General features: G+C 45.5%; 1 protein-coding gene and 1 non-coding gene across 3 annotated transcripts in view; both read left to right on the top strand.

Moving 5' to 3' along the window:
- Positions 1–2,484: 2,484 nt before the first annotated feature.
- Positions 2,485–2,556, top strand: TRNAE-CUC (transfer RNA glutamic acid (anticodon CUC)). The gene has a single exon. It is a non-coding gene; the product is annotated as a tRNA-Glu (tRNA).
- Positions 2,557–2,734: 178 nt separating this feature from the next.
- The window catches only part of DNAJC5 (DnaJ heat shock protein family (Hsp40) member C5), a 28,159-nt gene continuing 12,394 nt past the window's right edge, over positions 2,735–18,499 (top strand). Inside the window, exon 1 of one of the 2 annotated variants that reach the window (XM_074604816.1) lies at positions 2,735–2,880. The gene's annotated coding sequence lies outside the window, so the exon portion shown is untranslated. Of the gene's footprint in view, positions 2,881–13,226; positions 13,398–18,499 lie in introns of those variants that run through there. The other variant, XM_074604817.1, reaches the window with a different exon arrangement.

Raw genomic sequence — 18,499 nt, 5'->3', positions numbered from 1 at the left:
CTGGGCCTCCCCTGACTGCTCCCGTGTTTCGAGGAGGGGTCCATGCTGAGTGGATGTTACCGATTGGGGATGCGGTAGCTGACGAGAAGTTTTTCCCATGGTGGAGCCTCTGGTGCTGCCGCCTCCCTGGGGCGATGCTCGTCTCTCCCTGCACCTCCCGCTGCTGCAGTTCGTCTCTGGCAGCTCCATTTTGTGAAGCATGGGGCCAGGTGACACAAATGGCCTGTTTCTAAGCCAGGTGCACATGCAGTGGTGTCTCTACCAGCCCCAGATGCTGCGCTGGATGGGTTGAGGGGGTAATTTGGGTCTGTTATGGTGAGCATCCAGCAAACAGGAGGGAGCTGAGATTCACTGGGGAAGGGAGAGCAGCTGGCGCTGCCGAGGAAGCCCGAAGCCACATTTTGGGGTGTGGTGACACATGAAAGAGACTCAGCAGTTGTCATCATCCCCACCACAAACACCTAGGGACAGGCTCACTCTCTTGTCTTGAAATGAAGACAATTCCTGGGAGATCTGGGAGGTTTGCCTCCTGCCCATGAGGAAGAGGATGAGAGCTCTCATCCCAGTAAAGCACCGGCCCCTTGCTCCTACATCACTGGGAGCTTCCACAACCCCAAAGCACGAGGTCAGATGTGGTGGCTGAGCAGCACAGCATCCCGTGCCCTTGCTCTCGTTTTCTGTGGCATAATCACCTGGTTTGGAGAGTTCTGGAAAGTCCAGTGCAGGGCACTGGGGTACCTGAGCCATCACAGGGAAATCTGCATTCAAAGGAGAGGACGAGCACCCATGCCTGAAGATGGGGTGGCTTAGGGAGAGGAGCTGGAGGTGCAGGGGCTTTATCAGGAGTGTTGAAGGTGAGGAGAAGCCAGATTGCTCCACCCCACCAAGTGGGAACAAGCAGATAAACAGCAGAATCGAGAAGTAATTAATTGCAAAAAGCTAGAAGGAGCCACTTTTCCCTGCTGGCACCACTCCCTGACCACCAGCCAAAACCGCAGCAAGTGTTTTTTTAAGGTATTTGACATTTATGCTCGTGCGAGGGGTTGCACAAGTGCTCCGGGAGCCTGCGCTTGGTCCCCTTGGGAAACCAGCCCCGGGGCTGTGTTCCTGGCCGAGCGGGCAGCGTCCAGAGCCAAGTGCTAGCCCAGGGCTCCCAGCCCAGGGTTCCCAGCCTGGGGCCACTCGCTGCTGCCCGGTGAGTGTGAGCAGCCGGGGCTGGCCCTGTGTGGGCACTGGGGTGGGCTCAGCAGCTCTTCTTGGGTGCAGACTCTGTGCAAGGTGTTGGGTTGGTGCTGGGCAGCCCCGTGTGTTGCCAGTGTTTCGGAGGGGGAGAGATGCCGGGTGGCCTCTGGAGCACCAGTGCCGGAGCTGGGAATGGGACATCGGCACCACCGAAGGAAGATGGGGCCGGAGCAAGGAGAGGATGTAGGTGTGTGATTAATGGCGATGACTCCATTGGCAAATGGGATTCATCATCCTTCATTTCTTTAAAACATGAGTCAGAGGCAGCAGACGGGAAAGGCTGTTAGGGCCGTGCTGGGAGGTCACAGGCCAGCGGGGGGGATGGTGGGACAGGGCACGGTGCCGGGCAGCATTCCCGCACCAGCACTGGGGTCACCCATGCCGGGACACACTGGATGGGGCAAAACCACCGGTGGGAAACAGCAGCGTTCCCCAGGGAGCGGCCAGGAGCACCGAGAAACGTGAGCATCTGGGAAAAGCACTCAGCCTCTTAATCTTAAAAATACCTGTTTTCCTCTAATTGTAAGTGCTCATTTGTTCATTAAAAGCAACTGGCTCAGCACGGGCAGCCCGTGCGGGGATGCGCAGGTGGCAGGCTGGGTGCAGTGCCCCGAGAAAAAGCGCCGATGCTGAAGTTGCTGCACAAACCCAATTTAAAACTGAGGGTCGATGCTCGTCAGTGCTGGGGGCTCAGTGCTCCAGCCCCCACCTGGAAAAGTAGCGAAGTCCCAAGTCTGCAGCCCAAAGGTGACATGCTGGTCCTGTCCCCTGCCCTGCTGCAGCCCCCTGCCCCGCTGCAGCCCCCTGCCCCGCCAGAGTCCCCTTCCCCGCTGCAGCCCCATGTTCAGCCCCAGCCCCATTGCAGCTCCCAGCCCCATGCTCAGCCCCCAGGCCCTGTTCAACCCCCTGCTCAGCCCCCGAACCCGTTGCAGCCCCCCCTCTCCCCATGCTTGGCCCCCTGCTCGGCTCAAACCCCCTGCTCAGCCCCATGCCCAGCTCCAGCCCCATTGCAGCCCCCCCGCTCCATGCTCAGCCCTCAGACCCAACTCCACGCTGGGCCCCCGGCCCCGTTGCAGCCCCCCTCCTGCTCCATGCTCAGCCCTTTGCTCAGCCTCAGCTCCGTTACAGCCTCCCCCCATGCTCAGCCCTCAGCCCCATTGCAGCCCCCATATTTTGTTGTCCTATCAGTCCCCCTGTCTAGCCTTAGAGTCAGCTCTGGCAGGCTACTACTGTTTACATCACTCCCTGGTGGTCTAGTGGTTAGGATTCGGCGCTCTCACCGCCGCGGCCCGGGTTCGATTCCCGGTCAGGGAAGTTATTTTTTTTTTTTCCCCCTTTTACCACGTTTTGCCCACTTTTCGCCCTTTCCCCTACCTTTTACCAACGCCACCGCCGTCCTGAGCCCCCCACGGCCCCGCACCCCGCGCTGCGCCGTGCGGGGGTGTCGGCCGCGTCGACGCGCAGGCGCGGTGCGCCAGCCCCTCCCCCGCCCGCCGTCGGCCTGGCCGGGTCCCGCTCGCTGTGTGGAGGCGGCTGAGGTAACGCCGTCGGGACCGGGGCGGCCGCCGCACGCCGGGAGGAGCCGCCCGCACCCCGGGGCCGGGGCTGCCCGGCCCCCGCCCGCCCGCCGGGCCGCAGGTGAGGGGCGGGAGGGGCCGGTGGCGGCGGCGCCGGGCCGGGCCGCGGCGGGTGGAGGCCAAGATGGAGCTGCTGCTGCCGGCGGGGGGGGGGCCGGGGGAGGGGGGCGGTCTGAGGCGAGGGCAGAGGGGACCGGCGAGGCGGCAGTGCCTCTTGCCCGCTCCCGGTGGCATCGGCTGGCGAGGGGGGAAGGCCGAGCATCCCTGCCCGGCGGGGCGGCCTGTGTGCGTCCCCCTCACACACACACCCGGGATCCCCCGTCCCGGGAGGGTGGAAATCCCGCGTCCCCCCCGCTCCCGCCCCCACCTCCAACCCGCGTCCGCCCGTGGGGCTGCGGAGGCCGCGGCCCGGTGGGGATTTGAGGGGAGAAAAAAAAAACCCAAACAAAAGGGCCTGGGAAGGTGAATTCTAAATGAAAGTCATGGGCGGTGTGTGCGGCCGTGAGTCACCGCCGTCAGGGGGGACCCTCGCTTCCCCTGCGCTCGCAGCGTTCTGCTGGTTTTTTGTGTTGTTTTTTTTTAACAAAAATATGATTTGTAGCTGCTGAGATGATGATGATGCGCTTAATGAATGACGTGTCAGCAAGGGGAAGTAAATCCAGCCTTTCTAATGAGAAACTTGCCAAGGCAGCATAATTCTATTTATTCGTGCGGCGTCTTCTGGTCCTCGAATTAAGCATTCCGGTCAGGTCATCCCGGTGGTACGGAAGGCGACTGGAGGCAGCGGATCCACGGATAACACTCGGCTCTTGCTTTTATGCTTTATCGGTATCTTGCTGTCACACACGCAGTGACACAAAGCCGTTGACTTTGTTACCGGAGTACATTGCACTGATGGAGCCGTTTCTCCCTTGGAGAGCAAGGTGAAAGCCATCCGGGCCTGACTGTCGCCATACGACACAGGAAAGGAAAGCCAAGCCTTTCTATCTTTATTTTTTTAGGTTTGTTTTTACTGGGGCGTTAATTTTCGTGTGCTGCGAGACGTTGCTGTAGAGCTGTGTGTGCTTAATGTTCTCTCTCCTGCGGTAAAGCTTAAAAAAAACGGCATCAATTTTGTACATCATCTTACACCCGTATGAAGTAATACAGTTCTCCTAGCTGATGTCTGCCTAATGTCGTCGTGGTAGCTTATCTTAAGGAAAGGAAAATGTTATATGTGTGTTTAAATACCGTGTTAGTTTGCTGCTATTGAAGCAAAAACTTGTAGGCCGCATTCGCCCAGTGGCTGGCCATTTCGTCGGGAAAATTAAGCTATCAAAAGTATGCAAATCTGAAAGGATTTCCTTTTGAAATGCGTCAGGATTGTACCTATTTAAATTCTTGAATTCCACCTTTAAGTGGAATTTATTATTTTGACTGCAGTTTCACTAGAGGCGTTTTCAAGTTCAAAGGCATCTGTTGGTTTCAGGCTGCTTAAGACCAGTGTTTGCATTTTTGTTTGTTTTTGATAGAAAATGATAGAGTCCTAATCTGACTAAGGCATCCCGAGAAATAGATGCCAAATTCATTTGCATTAATGAATTAGCTCTAACAATTCAACTGTTGCTGTGCTCTGGGAGGGAGAAAAGAGGGGAAGCAAAAGCTGGAGTCAAAGAGAAATTGACTTTAATATATAGAGTGTAGGATGAAGAGATGTTTATTTTTATTGAGCAGCTTCCTGTGGTTTTCTCATGGGGCTCTAAGGACTTTGGAGAAACTTGTCATGACACTGGCCACGCAGAATCTGCTTTGTGGATAACCCCGAGTTTGGAGATGAGATTTCCAGTCAAGCAGCTTTTTATAAGCAGAAATAAATGCTTATTTCCCTCCCTCCTTTATTTCGTCTCAGTGCTAGTCCATGGCATTTAAATAAAAGGGGAGACGCTGCAACGTGGTCATTTTCCTCCTAGATTTTTGATGTCTTATCTTGATAAATTGCAGGCTGTAGGTTCAAAGTGCTGGAGAAGCCAAAGTAGAGATTTCCCAACTTCACAGGGTGCGTGCTATATTTAACCATCTTTTATCAGCGAGTGTCTGAAAAAAGTAACGTCTTTGTAGCATGTTTTGTCTCTTATATCCATGTTGATTATTCCCAAGAAGTTATAAACACCCTTCCAGCCTTTCCTGAATGCCAGGCAATCCGCCCCCCGGTCAGCTGCTGGTTGGTGTGCCTTGTTTTACGGCTGGGTTGCAGCACGTCGGTGTGGTTTGTGGCTGAGGTGGCACTGTCACCCACCTGACGTTGGTTCGGGAGTTACCCAAGGCGCCTGGAGCCTGCCAGAGTTTTGCAGCAGGGGATCAGAGCAGGGATCGAAATCCAGCTGCGATACAGACGAGCTTTTCTTATCGTGCCCCGTGAAGGCATCCGTCAAGGCAGCGGTGGTGTTTGGATCTCCATACTTTGGAAAAAAATTGAGCGGTACCAGAATGTGACTTAAGAACCTAACAGTAGGAACGATGGTTTTGAGACTTCTGGCTGAATTTGCAGGTTAGGCTGTTAGGGAGGCGGTAGTTGTCAGCAATGATGCTCTTAATCATCATATTTCTTCTCTTTGTGAGCTTCAAGAAGGATTTTTGTCTGTGTTTAGGCATTTTGATAGCAAATAGTAGTGGAAGCCTAACCAGATTGCTTAAGAAATCATGTTTTAAGGTAAATGTCAAAAGTTGCTGATATGACTCCTTTTTTTTTTTTTTTTTTATTTTTATGATTTCAGTTACCAGAATATCCTCTCTGTGGAAGTGGGCGCAATTTAAAATGGGAGGTGGTTCTGCAAATCCTATCTGCCTGTTAAATGACTTAACAGTACTGCAACTGGCCTGTGATAATTGCCGTATTTCCCTCTTTTGATCGGTTTGCCAGTGTTTTCTCTTTTTTAAGTGTCATTAGTGTTAATAACCAGATAAAATATTTTTTCTGTATGTTTGGGAAGGGAAGGGGTTGGCAGAACTCTTCTGCAAAGCTTGTACGTAGGACTGCTCACCAGTATCCTCCGCGGAGCGTGCAAAATGGCATCTGCCAGCGTTTTCACTGCTCTCCCGTCAAACATGCAAGCATGGGGATTAATTTAAGGTAATTTTAATATACTAACTCATTTCCTTCGCAGTTTGATCTCGAGCCGTGCAAGTCGTCTTTGTTCTGAACCGGAGCAGCGCCAGGGAGGGGTTGTCTCTGCCGAGGAAGACGTGGCTTCTCCTGTCCCTCTCCACTAGTCAGAGGTGGTTCGGAGGAGCTGGGTGTGCGGTTGGCGAGTCCCTTGGTTTCCGTGAGGTGACCCCCAACTCGTAAGCAGATGGCACGGAGGGCTGCAGTGGGCCGGTCCACGGGCTCAGGAAATAGTTGTGTGGCCACCTGTGCCGTTAGACAGATGGGTCGTGGCGAAGGACAGAGGGATGAGGAACGTGGCTAACGCTGAGGACCAAAGCGCTGCACTGTTGGTTGGTTGTTTGTCTTTTTTTTTAGCATGAAAAAAGTTGTTCTCCTTGTGCTCCAGTAATCAAAGTAATTAGGATTAAGCAATATTGGTTTAGAAGTGTCCATGTAAATACTTTTTGCATATTTAACTGCCTACACACCTATCCTGGCCACCAAAGCTCTTTCACGTGTTCAGGATCATTCGGTGAGTGGCTGGACGTTTGCAGAAGACAAGGCTTGGAGGGTAAAAAGGCGGGTGAGGAGTGATCCTGGAGCCCCTGGTCAGCGAACGCTGTCAGCAGATTGCCAACTCTTATAATATCTAAAGAGTTTTTTGTGAATTCTTACCATTTTTTGATGGGGTTTTTGTATTCTTATGGTTTTATTACCGTGTCAGCTACTAGGTGTTGATGCCAGTTTGTTAACCAGTGACCGCTTTTAATCTTGAAACACAGGAGTCTGAATGGTGCTATATCTTAAGATTTACTTAGAAGTTCAGTTAAAGGATTTTCTCAATCAATAAAAACATAGGAAGCACAGTTGTTAGAAAGTATGTGTTTTAGCATCGGAGGCACTTTGTTTCCTATTTCAGGCAGTGTAAACTGATACAAAAGAACCAGGTTCAAGGACAAACATTCCTCAAAACATTGTTTAAATATTTTTTTTGATGAAGTGATAGTAGCTACCAGAAAAACCGTAACAATATTTTTTGTGTGCATAGAATAGCTAAATAATAATAGTTGTTGGTGTTAGCTTGTGGGGCTTTTAGTGCATTGTTGATGTGGAGGTTTTTCTCGTGAGAAAGTGAATAAGATTGCGTTAGCAGACATTCAAATTTCTTACGTCCTGGCAGCTTCTCCCAATTGCACGTACCTTGTACCTGCATTGCACTAAAATGTGTGGTTTTAAAGTCCTTTTCTGCCTTCTTCAGTAATGCTGAAAGTGCCAGCACGTTGTAGGGCCAACTGTGAAATTTCGGTGTGTTTTCCTTCGAGGTGCAGGTTTTTCGTCCCTCTGCGCGTGCGTTGGTGGAATTTGGGAGGCACGTGGTGCGCAGCGGCGCGGGGGCTCCCGTGCGAGCAGAACGAGCCTTCTAGGCCCAAGTTAACTTCAGTTAGCAACTGCTGCCTCCTCTTTCATAACATGCTCAAATACTTTGTAATGAGAATAGAGTTTTTCGATGAAAGATTGTTGCGTTTTTCTTTTTTTTTTTTCTTTCTAACATACTCCAGTACCCTGATGTAAACGTTGTTGGGTAAATGGCTGAGCAAACCAAAACGCCCAGTGGCATTTGGTTACCTCTCATCAAAGCACTGCTAATGAGCCTTTATTTTTCATGACGTGGTATAAGTATGCTTTCATTAACTGATGTTTTGGTGATGGTCTGATGGGCTTCTGACAGATGAATGATGCCAGTAAATAGTTCTTTAGATCTGATCGCAACGACGGGCAGCATCTCGTACCAGTGGAGAGACGCTGATCGAAGAGCACGAACCAGAGATCCAGCTGCCCCCCTGCGCTTCCCCCACCTGCTTCTGGGATTCCTCTTCCCTCCGAGAATATATCTTTAGATATCTGTCCATAACCACTTTTCACTGCTTGCCCTGGGAGCACTGACCTGTGCCATCCTGCCTTTGCTTTTGGCACAGGGGACGTCACCGTCCGCACCTGGTTTCATCTGTGTCCTACCAAGGTCGCGTTAGGTGGCAGAAGTAGGGATTCTGGAACATTTGTGGCTTTTACAGGACAATCTGTAGACAAAGCGAATATATAGCATCTATATGTTAATAATATTTTGCAGTGCAGATAGGAAAAGTCTAACGTTTACTGATGTCATTGCGGTAGCCAATTACGCACTTACAAAAAGTAGAAACTCGCACAGGTTTTCTCTTTGCCTTTCCTCTCTTATGTCTTTAAATTTTTGGCTGTATTTTGAAGGAAAATATTCTTTTCCCTCCCATCTGTCATGACATATTTTTATATCTTAACAGGATTTTCTGTTACGGCGATGGTAATATCTTAGCAATTTTATTTATGCTCAGAGATAGTTTGTAATTTCGTGTCACAGTAGCAGTGCGTGGTGTGTAGTGCGGGCCTTTGCCTAGATTGGGTCGGTCATTAAAGAGTTTTCCCTATGAACCTGCTTCTCATGGCAGGAGGATTTAGGGACACTTACTGGAAAAACATAATTAGGTTTAAAGGTGCTTGTAGAGAATCTGGGACTCGGGAGCCGAACTCCAGATGTTTTCCTGGGCAGTTACTAGCGGCAGCGTCTGCAATAACCTGGAATGTGCCGGGTGCAGGAAATTCATTCTACCAAGTCTAGGTTGCATCAAGTGAAATATTTATCAGGTTGCATCTAGTGGTGCTTGATGGTATGCAATGAAGGGATTTTTTTGTTTTGTTTTAAATATGTTAAGAAATGTCTTAATTTTTCTTCTCTGCAGCCATGACGTCAGTGTGAAAGTTGGTGTTCCTGCTTCTGATGTTTAGAAGTACGAGAAGGGGGATCAGTGGGCAAAATGGGACGTGTTAAGGTCTTGCTCAGATGCTGGAGCACGGCAGTGTGTCTTTGGGGGACACGGGACGCTGTGATAACAGCAGGTACAAGGGGAATAAAATTAATGAGTGTTGATGTGCTTTGACAAAGGGCGTGCAGGACCCTGGTGAAATTGCCTGGTGTCTGGACAGGGAACTGAAGCAGTGCTTTCTTTTTTAAGTCCCGCTCTAATTCAGGTCCATCAGGGACTGGAGTTACCCTGACGCACTTCCAGGTCAGACTGATAACCGCTTTGATGCGAAACAGTCGGACCGATCCCATACACCTCAACTGGCTTGATCTACCTGAGGTTTCGGGCAGGGGACCTCGCGGTACTGCGGGCTCTGGAAGAGGGTGAGATGGTTCCATGTGGATGGTGGGACCTTGGTGGGAGCTGGTGCCTCTTCCTTTTCCTTCTTGCCTGCACGGTTTGGCTTTTGCCACTCCTCGATCCTCTGCTCTTCCCAGCTGCCCCTTGGCATCTCCTCGCCTGCTACTCCTCGGGGAAGAGGGAAGGGACCACCAAAGTTCGGTGCCTCCATTGAAATCTGAGGTGACCTGTTTCTTGGAAGCAATAACCAGACGTATTTCCCGCTCTAAATTGAGTTAAAGAACCAGATTCAGTTACTGTTCGGAGCAGTGAATTGATTTTAGTTTCGGGTTCATTCCGAGTTGCTGTTCTTTGTGAACTTCAGGAGTATTTTCTGTCTGATAACTAACTAAAGAGCTCTGTCGCGCAGGGATGCTGCTTCTCTGCACGCGTACGATTCTGATGTGCATCTCGAGGAGTTATTCTGGTCTGAGTGGTGAAAAAAATAGGCGATGAGCTGTGTCTTCCCTTCAGAAAGTTTCTTTTCTCATCGTTGGGCGTTGGTTTGCTGTATCACTAGTCAGCCAGTCGTTCTTTTGACGGCCCCAATGTTAATGCTGGGAAATAACATTCTTGTTTTGAGTAGACCATTTTTTTTCACATAGCAAAATAAATTAATGCAGAATTATTTTGCCTGGATGGTAATTAGTGAAAATATTAATCTTCCTTAATGACTGTCTCACTCTCTCTCTTTTATCCTACAAAGTTCCCAATTTCCACACTTGCTCGCTTCAATCTTGTTGCACTTTTAAAGATTGCTTTGCTACATTTGCTACTGACAGTTAACTTAGGAAAACCAGGCAAGTGGAGTTAATCAAAAGGTGTTTGGAAGGTGCATAGTTATAATTTCCCAAGCACAGCTCTGTATTTCACTGAGTGGTTTGGATAACACGGACAATAATCAACATGACTTTATTTTTTATGACCGGTCCCGAAATGGGATATATGTTGGATGAAATATCTTGGATGAGGAAAACCCAGCACCTTCCGTAGTTGTCCTATAACGTGCAGTTCCTTACCCCAGTTTCCTGCTTCTTATCTTAAAACCATGTTTCTTCCGGTGTCTTGTTCTGTTGACGTCTTCTGTATAAAGCCCCGTTAGTCCCTCTTGCATGTTAAAAATTATCTTTCTATGATGACTTTCACTCCTTCTTCCTCACTGTTTTGAGGCTGTTTAAATGTGTAGTTGTATAAAATATGATGTAAAAATAACCCTAAATGAGGAAAGGTTCTATTTTGCAACAAATTCTATTCCTCTTCAGGATCTTCAGGAAGACAGACTCTTGTTCTGGAGAATGTTTTTAAGAATAACACTGGTCTAACATTGCACTGACAGCACCACGGCGTGTATCCAGGCTGACTGAAGAGACATGTGTCATACTCCGGTGTTCGTTAAGGTCAGAGGGAGGAATAAAAGCATCACAGTCACCAAAACTGTAGGGTTTTCTGTCTTTCTTCTCAGCTATTACTTTAGGAGGAAAAAAGACTGAATGTGGTAATTCTTTACACTGGAAGTAAAAGGCATGTGCATTGGAAATGGCAGTGATTAAATTATGCATCAGTATAATAGTGGTGCTTTTGTTCTAAGTCCTCTGAAGTGGGATTCTGGTCTGAAAACTTAGTTTCTGAAATCTACATGCGCTTAGATGGTCTGTTTGCTAGCCCAATTATAATGTCAGACAACTCCGTTACAGTTAAAGTCTAGAACATGGCTTTTCCTTAAGTGCCAGGTTTGCAAACGAAGTCTAGGGTCTGAGATTCAAGCTGTGTCTTTTCTTGCTAATCACTAGGGAGTTAGTGGGAAAATCAGTAGGACGAATATCGCTCTCAGTTGCCTTATTATTTCTAAATTATGGGCTTGCTTTTTTATTTTTTTTTTAAGCAGCTATGAAATACTGTTGTCAGACTGGGTGGTGGAACTGAGGACGTACTTCATGGCGCAGTTTGCAGACTAAATGTATGCAGAGAGCGAGCGAGCAGTGGAAATAAATACCAGTACGTTTTCTGTAGGAGTCGTATAAAATAAATCTTTTTGTTGGAGAAACCACACTGTATAGTTAGAAAACAACAAAGAGTTTATCTCCTGTAAGAAAACGTCTGTTTAAATTAAAACCACTTTTAATCCAGCCCTGTGATTTGTTTGGGTATTTCTAGCCAAATGAGCTGGGTGGAGACAATGTAGAAGCTCTGAGGTCCTGAGCACGAGCCAGGCCGATTCAAACATATGGATTGTATGCTGGTTAATATATTCTTGGTGTTTTATAAGAATATAGTTACATTAGCAAAAGTAGTGACTTTTTTCAGTGCTATGAAAACTGATTTTGATCTCTAGGTAATAAATGTGCCATCTATCCCAAGCTGCTTTCTGCTGTGTCTTACCGTGGGTTTACCTCTGGACGTGGGCTCTGTTTTAGTTGACGTAAGAAAAAATAAAAATATTTGCAACAAAGGCATGCCCCTCCAGCATCGCCCAGCCTTCAACAGAAAAGGAATTTTGTTGTATTTTCCTGCCAGAACAACAAGTTTGAGTGATATAAGCTGTGCTGATCAGTTCAGATTTTTATCGCGAAAATCTTAAGTCTGAACGATTTTTGTGCTTCTAAATGTCCCTGTGCTGGGGAGTTGAGGGGGGCAGGTATGAAACTCATCTCCTCATGCCTTTTAAACCGTTTTCTGTAACATCTGACACTACCCAGGGAGGAGGAATCTGGTATGAAGATGGCTGAAGAATGTCTTCCATGTCCAAAATGCTTCGTTTGTTTGTATCGATTAGTTTAGTAGATCCGTATTTATGACTTGCCATTTCACCTGCAGTTTTCCCAGTTCTGTTCCGCCGCTCTGTGTTTGCGCAGGGATGCTTCTGATCTGTGGAATTGCGGGGTGCGCTGTGAGTTCTTGCGATGGCTGAGGGAGCATCGTCCTTAGTTTGGATGAGCCTGGCTGTGGAAAAAGCGATTTGTGGTTTCTCCGCCGGTTGGCGAGTTGTGTTTGGGGCAAAAGTTTCCCTGGGGACTTGGAGATGGTTTGGATTTACCCGGCTTGGGTTTGTGCTCACCCCGGCACAGTGTTTGAGTGTGAAGGGTTTTTATCCTACAGCTTGTGCCCTGTTTGGAATCAGGGGACCGTTTATTTCTGGGGATGTCTTTTTTTGGTTTTTTTTGAGGCTCAACAGGATTGGTGCAGTTCATGGCAGTATTACAGCTTGTTCATGCAGAGTCTGGTGATCCTAGGGCAGAAAAGAGCATGCAATTTAAAAAAAGTTATTGATGTGGTTATAATTTTAATCTGCAGTTTCTGGAAAGCTGTGGTTTTTAGGGTCTTAATGAAAGTCATCAAAATTTTATTTTTGAACCTTAAACATCTTTTACAACACCGATTGCTCTGTCCTGCCACGTTTTTCCCAGCTGCAGGAGCGAGTTCCTGTGGTGTTTGTGGTGCCTGGCCACCAGGGAATGGTGACAGTCGGTGCCTTTCTGCCACACGGACCTGTCACCCGCCGGGGCTGCAGCTCCGCTGACCTGGATCCCCGAGCTGCTCAACCTGAGGCTGTACCGGCACATCGCCCTGTCGCCAGGTCCCCATCAGAAAGCTGTGCCAGCCCGAATAAACCAGGTTGTTACTAAAAATCGTCTTTATTGGTGTCTGGGTGTTCTTAGTAGGCTCGCCCACTGGGACAGCACTTGGTCACCACCAGAACGTCTCCTCCTTGCTTTTCTGGCCGAAGCTTGCGGTGCTGGATGCAGCAGCCATGCAATTTAGAAAGGAAAGTGAGTGGTGGTTTGGTTTTGGGGCTTTTTTTTTTTTTTTTTTTTTAAATTTTTAACGTTTCTGATTCGTATTCAGTCTCATCTGAAAAGAAGGCAAGTCTGTTGTGCGGTTTTTGCCTTTGTTTCTCTATGGTTTCATAAACAAGTCTTTGAATGTATGTTAGAAGCCGGTGTTCTGTTTTTTACAGGAGAAAATGAAAATGTGCTTTTCTCTGGCAGTTTCTGTGAGGAAGTGAAATAACGAAGTAGTGAAGTCTCCTCCCCGGTCCCCACAAAAACGGGGGAAATACAGTTGAGCAATTAGGAGAAGAAGGAAATTTTAGATATGCTTGATTTTTAAACTTTGCCAAAGGGTAAAATCTTTGGAACTAAAGTCTTCACAACTTAACTGTGTGTTCCTTGAATATTTACGCATCTTCTTAGGCTGGGAGGACCTGATCAGATACATGAGGTAAAAGTAAATCGGGGGGGAAAAAAGTTTATTTTCTGCCTGTATTATTAAAGAAATAAGCTTAATTTTTACAGTAGTCTTGTAGATAACTGAAGACTAATTACCCTGTGAAACAAAGAAAGGCTCTGACGTTACAGAGACAATTACAATGAATTCCTGGGGGTCGTATAAAGGCATTTTAGCTTTTCTTTTCCTGAGCTGGGTGCCTTGGTGGGTGGTTCTTTCAGGAAACTTGATTTTACAAATTCTGCTGTTCAGTTCTGCTTGTTTTGCTTTTTTATTCCTAACTTTTTGAGAGGAAGATTTGTGTGCTTGGTGGGGGAAGAGATAACTATTAAAGAGCAGAATGGCAGGGATTAATAACCCAAAAACAGAGGTGAAGTTTCTCAAAGGGACTTGATCATTTTAGATCAGGTTGAAGATAAGTGAATCACCTTCTGCTGCTGGTGCAACCTGGTCTTAATTTTTGCTTTTTTACCCATTAAAATAAACTATTCTTTTCCAAGTCATTAACAAAAACTGTTCATGATTGAAACTGCCAAGAGTGTGTATTTGACGACAAAGCAATTCCAGTAATAAATTAGTTGTGAAATAACTTTGATCTACATTTTGCAATTTGTAAAACCATACTTTTACATTATTTAAATGTTGAGGGGGGGAAACCCTTATTTACCTTTTCGTGTCTTTCCACAACTGATAGCGAAAGAAGATGGGGACTTTTTCCATCTCCTGCTACTGCAGATGAGCACAGAGGGCAACCTTCCCCTGCCCGGCCCTTCCAGGTTAATTTCTCATAAATCCCTTTTTCTCTCCCTCTGCCGACCAACTTGTCGTTTGAAAGATGTGTTGATGGCTGGGAAGATCACCGCCTCGTTTCTTTGGCCTCTCAGGCTGCTTATGTGGCATTTTCGGATGTACTCTGTAACCTCACTTTGTTCCTCCTTTTTGACTAGGTGAAAACTGCCCATGCTGTAAAAAAGGTTCTGCTTAGACCAGCGTTGTCACCTTAACCTGTTGCCAAAGTTGGTTTGATTCCTGTACATTTATTGTAGAGTTACAGCTTTAGGCAGTAGAAATCTCATCCCAACCTACCGAAAGCAGGGAAGCCTTTGGAGCAGGCTGGCCGGAGGTCGGCGTCACATTTTGACAATTGACCCGATTTGTTGAACCTTTTGTCACACGAGACAACAGACCTTTTTTTCTCGTATTGCTGTTTAAAAGCTTTTAGTTGTCTCACCTACAGGTGTGACATAATAGTATAAATCCCATTTTTTTGTGAGTAAACCCATCTGTTTGTTCCAAGACTTTTTCTATATTTTAAAGGTTTGAAGCTTTCACTATATTGGTATAGTCATTAGCAAGATGTTTGTTTTTTTTTTTTTTTTTAAATTGATATCATTTATTCAACCCACCTAGCACAAATGGAGCTGTACCTCTGCATCGATGCTTTTGAAGAAGTTTAAGGTATTTCTTCTAGAGAAGAAATAAGTGGCATGGGTCTCACCCCACCCACACTAGTGGGTTTTCCGATTTGTTCCAGTGAATTTGCATGCTGTGAGTAGTGACAGCCATTCAAGCACTGCATAGATTTACATAGAGAAAGAATTAAGAGTAATAATGAGGCAAGCAAGCAGAACTACTGGTTTTTCATACGTTTTCAAATAGCTGAGTAAGCAGATGTAGAGGGCTTTTTTATAGCTATGTACAGTTTGTGACACTTGCACTCTGCTGTATAAACTACTGTAATGCCATAAACAATAATGTAATTTTGCTGGAGGATTAAATAGGAGCAATGAAATCCTAAGTAGGGAATCCACTAAAAACCCAGGGTTTTAAAGAATAATTCTTCTAGTTGAGGAGAGAGGATAAAAAATGAGAATCTAATACTTTACATTTTTTCTCCCTAATATGGAAAACCTTCTATAGTAGGTTCGAATCTTACTCTTCTATAGGGTACAAGGTCACAAGTCTTTATAACAGCTTGGTCAATCAGACTTAAATGGCTAAATTTTAATCTGCTAAGCTCATTAGAGAAACAACACTTGTATCACTGTCGTTAAGTTTGTCACAGGTTTCAGTGTAACATCTCTTCAGTCCGTGATGATGGATGTTACAGGAATTTAGATTTGAATTTAGCAGAGAAGTTGTCTTGTCCTAGATTTCAGTTATTTAAAAGCTCTGTTTCTGCATTTTGTTTTTAGGTTGGGTTTTTCTGGCTTGGTTGTGTTTTTTTTTGGTTTTGGTTGGTTTGTTTGTTTGTTTGGTTTTTTTAAACTCATATTTAAGAGAATTTAATGAAGATTTTAGTGTCACTGTCTTTCACTGTTGGAGGCCTATCTTCTGTTCCAAAGGCAAATGAATTTGGCCATGGTAAAATTCTTTTTTGTGGAAGCAAGGTGCATACGTTTGAAACTAATTCCCTGGGTACTAGGTTAGCTTTACATTGGGATTTACATGTTAAAACAGAATGTTTTTATGGATAGAAGATTTTTGACAGGACCTTTAGTGAAACGCTACAAACTGAAGCGCAAAATTTAGTTAAAAGGCTATTATGCCTTTAAAAATCACCATAACGCTCATTCTTGGATGCTTTAATGAAATAGTAAATATTAATGCTTCAATTAATAGGTTAAAAATTACTATTTAAAGACAGCTAGAGGAAAGTTCATGAAGAGGAGTTTAAAATAGTAGTAGTCTTCTGAGTACATTTATTAGCCAGTTTGCTTTACCTTCGGCCTTTTCACATCATTTTTCCAGTACTCACTCATTTTGCAAGTGATGTGAGCAAGAAAGCATGTGAAAATAAAGACTTGGGAGTTTCTATTTTGTCTGTCGATTTTATTTATTTATTTTTAATTTGCCTTAATTGCAGCATTAATTTTTTAAATACTTGATAACTATGATGTAGCTCACATCCGTGATGGAGATGGACTATGAGGCAAGGCATCCCAAAGATACTTTTCTCTTTTTTTTTTTTTTTTTTTTTTTTAACAACATACAGAGCAGGATGGTGACAATGCTGTTAATAGAACTGTTAAATAAAAATTATTTTCCTGCATCTGTCAGAGGAGGTTAGGGTAGACAGAAGAAACAGATACGCTTTTCGTCAGAAGTAATAGATCTGAGAATGTGTCTGATTTCTATAACGAAAAGGTAGTTTATATCTCTTGGTTAGAGGAAGAGAAGGTGTTGAGCACTATTTATCGTCACAGTAGATGGGGAAAATATAATATTAGGTAAATAGGATTTGATGTTGCAGGACAAATGAGGCTAGAAGAGCTGGTTTTGGTGCGAGCGAAATGGTTGAAAGAACAGGAGGCAAACTTCCTAAGCATCTCTCTTCGTTTGTGTTATAAAACTTATCACAGTTTCAGTGTGTTGCTGAATTTACTTTGCATTCGTGTAGCTTTGCTTGCGTTTGTTATCGTCATCATTCTTTAATGTTTTCTTCTGATTTTCATACTCATATATATATATGTGTGTGTGTGTGTACTCTGCCTCTTAAACAATTACTTATTCCCTTCCCCAGACCTTTTTTCTTTGAATTTTTGTGGTTTTTTTGGAAACTGGGTAACATCCATTCGTCTTGATTTTTAAACGCTCCCGTTCCTTTTCCGGCATCTGTCCTTTCATTTTCTCTCCTTTTGTTTGTATTGTGAATATCACTTAATAAGGAGGGGAGATATTTACAAGTAATTACAAGCAGGGTATTATGTGGAGCTGTGGGTCAGTGGATCTGGCCTGCTGAATAATGAGATTGGATGGGTAGATCAAAACGTTCCTGAGTCACTAAATTAGAATTGCCGGTTGCTGCAGAAAGGCGAGCGGCGGCTGGCGGCCGCGCTGGCAGGGAGGATGCGGTGAGGAAGGGGTGATGCTGGCACGGGTTTCTCATGTACTTCGATTTTTTTATTAGTAGTAGTTCCCTTTGGAATTTATTTTGGTCGTGTGCAGTTATTTCCAGCTGTAAATCAGGCTTTCTGCTCTTAATGAAACTCTGTATTGGCATAGCTGAGAGACTGAAGGAAATATTGCTACTTGAATCCATATTAAGATAAAAATAGTTTTCTATATATTCTTAGTTCTGTATGGCTAGGTATTGTGTATATGTACTATAAAAAATAAAGACTTTTCTTCTGATGGAGTTTTGACAAGACCTGTGCTGGAATCTTGTATTTGAACTATTTGAAGCTTCTGTTCCACACATTGTATTTTCATTTACTTCACTGTATGCCAAGTACAGCCACTCTATGCCCAGAGGGGTGGTGGAAGCCCCATCCCTGGGAGTTTTTAAGGCCAGGCTGGACGGGGCTCTGAGCAACCTGATCTAGTGGGAGGTGTCCCTGCCCATGGCAGGGGGGTTGGAACTAGATGATCTTTAAGGTCCCTTCCAACCCTGACAATTCTATGATTCTAAGTGCTGACTTGAGCAGGAGAGCTCACTTGGCAGGTATGTTCAAATCTCCAAAGTACATTTGGACTTTGCTTTCTTTTCCTGTTTCATTCACAGATTTCCAGCTGTGAACATCCATAAGTTGACTGTACTGTAGCTGGTTTTCAGTTTGACTGTCAACATTTCTGAAGCTTAGGGTTGCTGTCTGAAACAGAATTAGCGGTAAATTTAAAGATAAAGAAACCTTTAACTTCATCTAGGTATGGAGGCAGAGCTTATTTAGGGAAAAAAAGTTACTGTGCATCTGCTAGCCAGAGATTGAAGGAGAAGATTTACAGTGACACGGGTGAAACTAGTGGACTTGTCCATCTGGGTAAGTCCATCCTTGTCCCCAGTGTCTGAAGAGCCCGGGCCATGATTATGCCTGCTGGCCCCATTACCATCTGCAGCTTTCTAAAGATCGCTTTAAAAATGTTCTGTTGTTGATTACTTCGTAATGAAGGAAGCGGTGGGCAGAGAACCTTTTATAGATCGACAAAACAGGACATTTTGCATCTGAGAGGTGGACCACCCTTTAATATAGCACACACTCTGAGTGGGAAAGTTTAAATTCTGCCTGTAGCTTGTGCACTCTCTGCCTTTCATTTTTCAGGAAAAGTCCTTTGCAATATCCATCAAATGAACTAAACAGATCCATCCACAGTAAGCT

This window comes from Larus michahellis, chromosome 12 (assembly GCF_964199755.1).
Source record: "Larus michahellis chromosome 12, bLarMic1.1, whole genome shotgun sequence".
NCBI classification, from domain to species: Eukaryota; Metazoa; Chordata; class Aves; order Charadriiformes; family Laridae; genus Larus; species Larus michahellis.
This window is presented reverse-complemented; position numbering and strand designations above follow the sequence as displayed.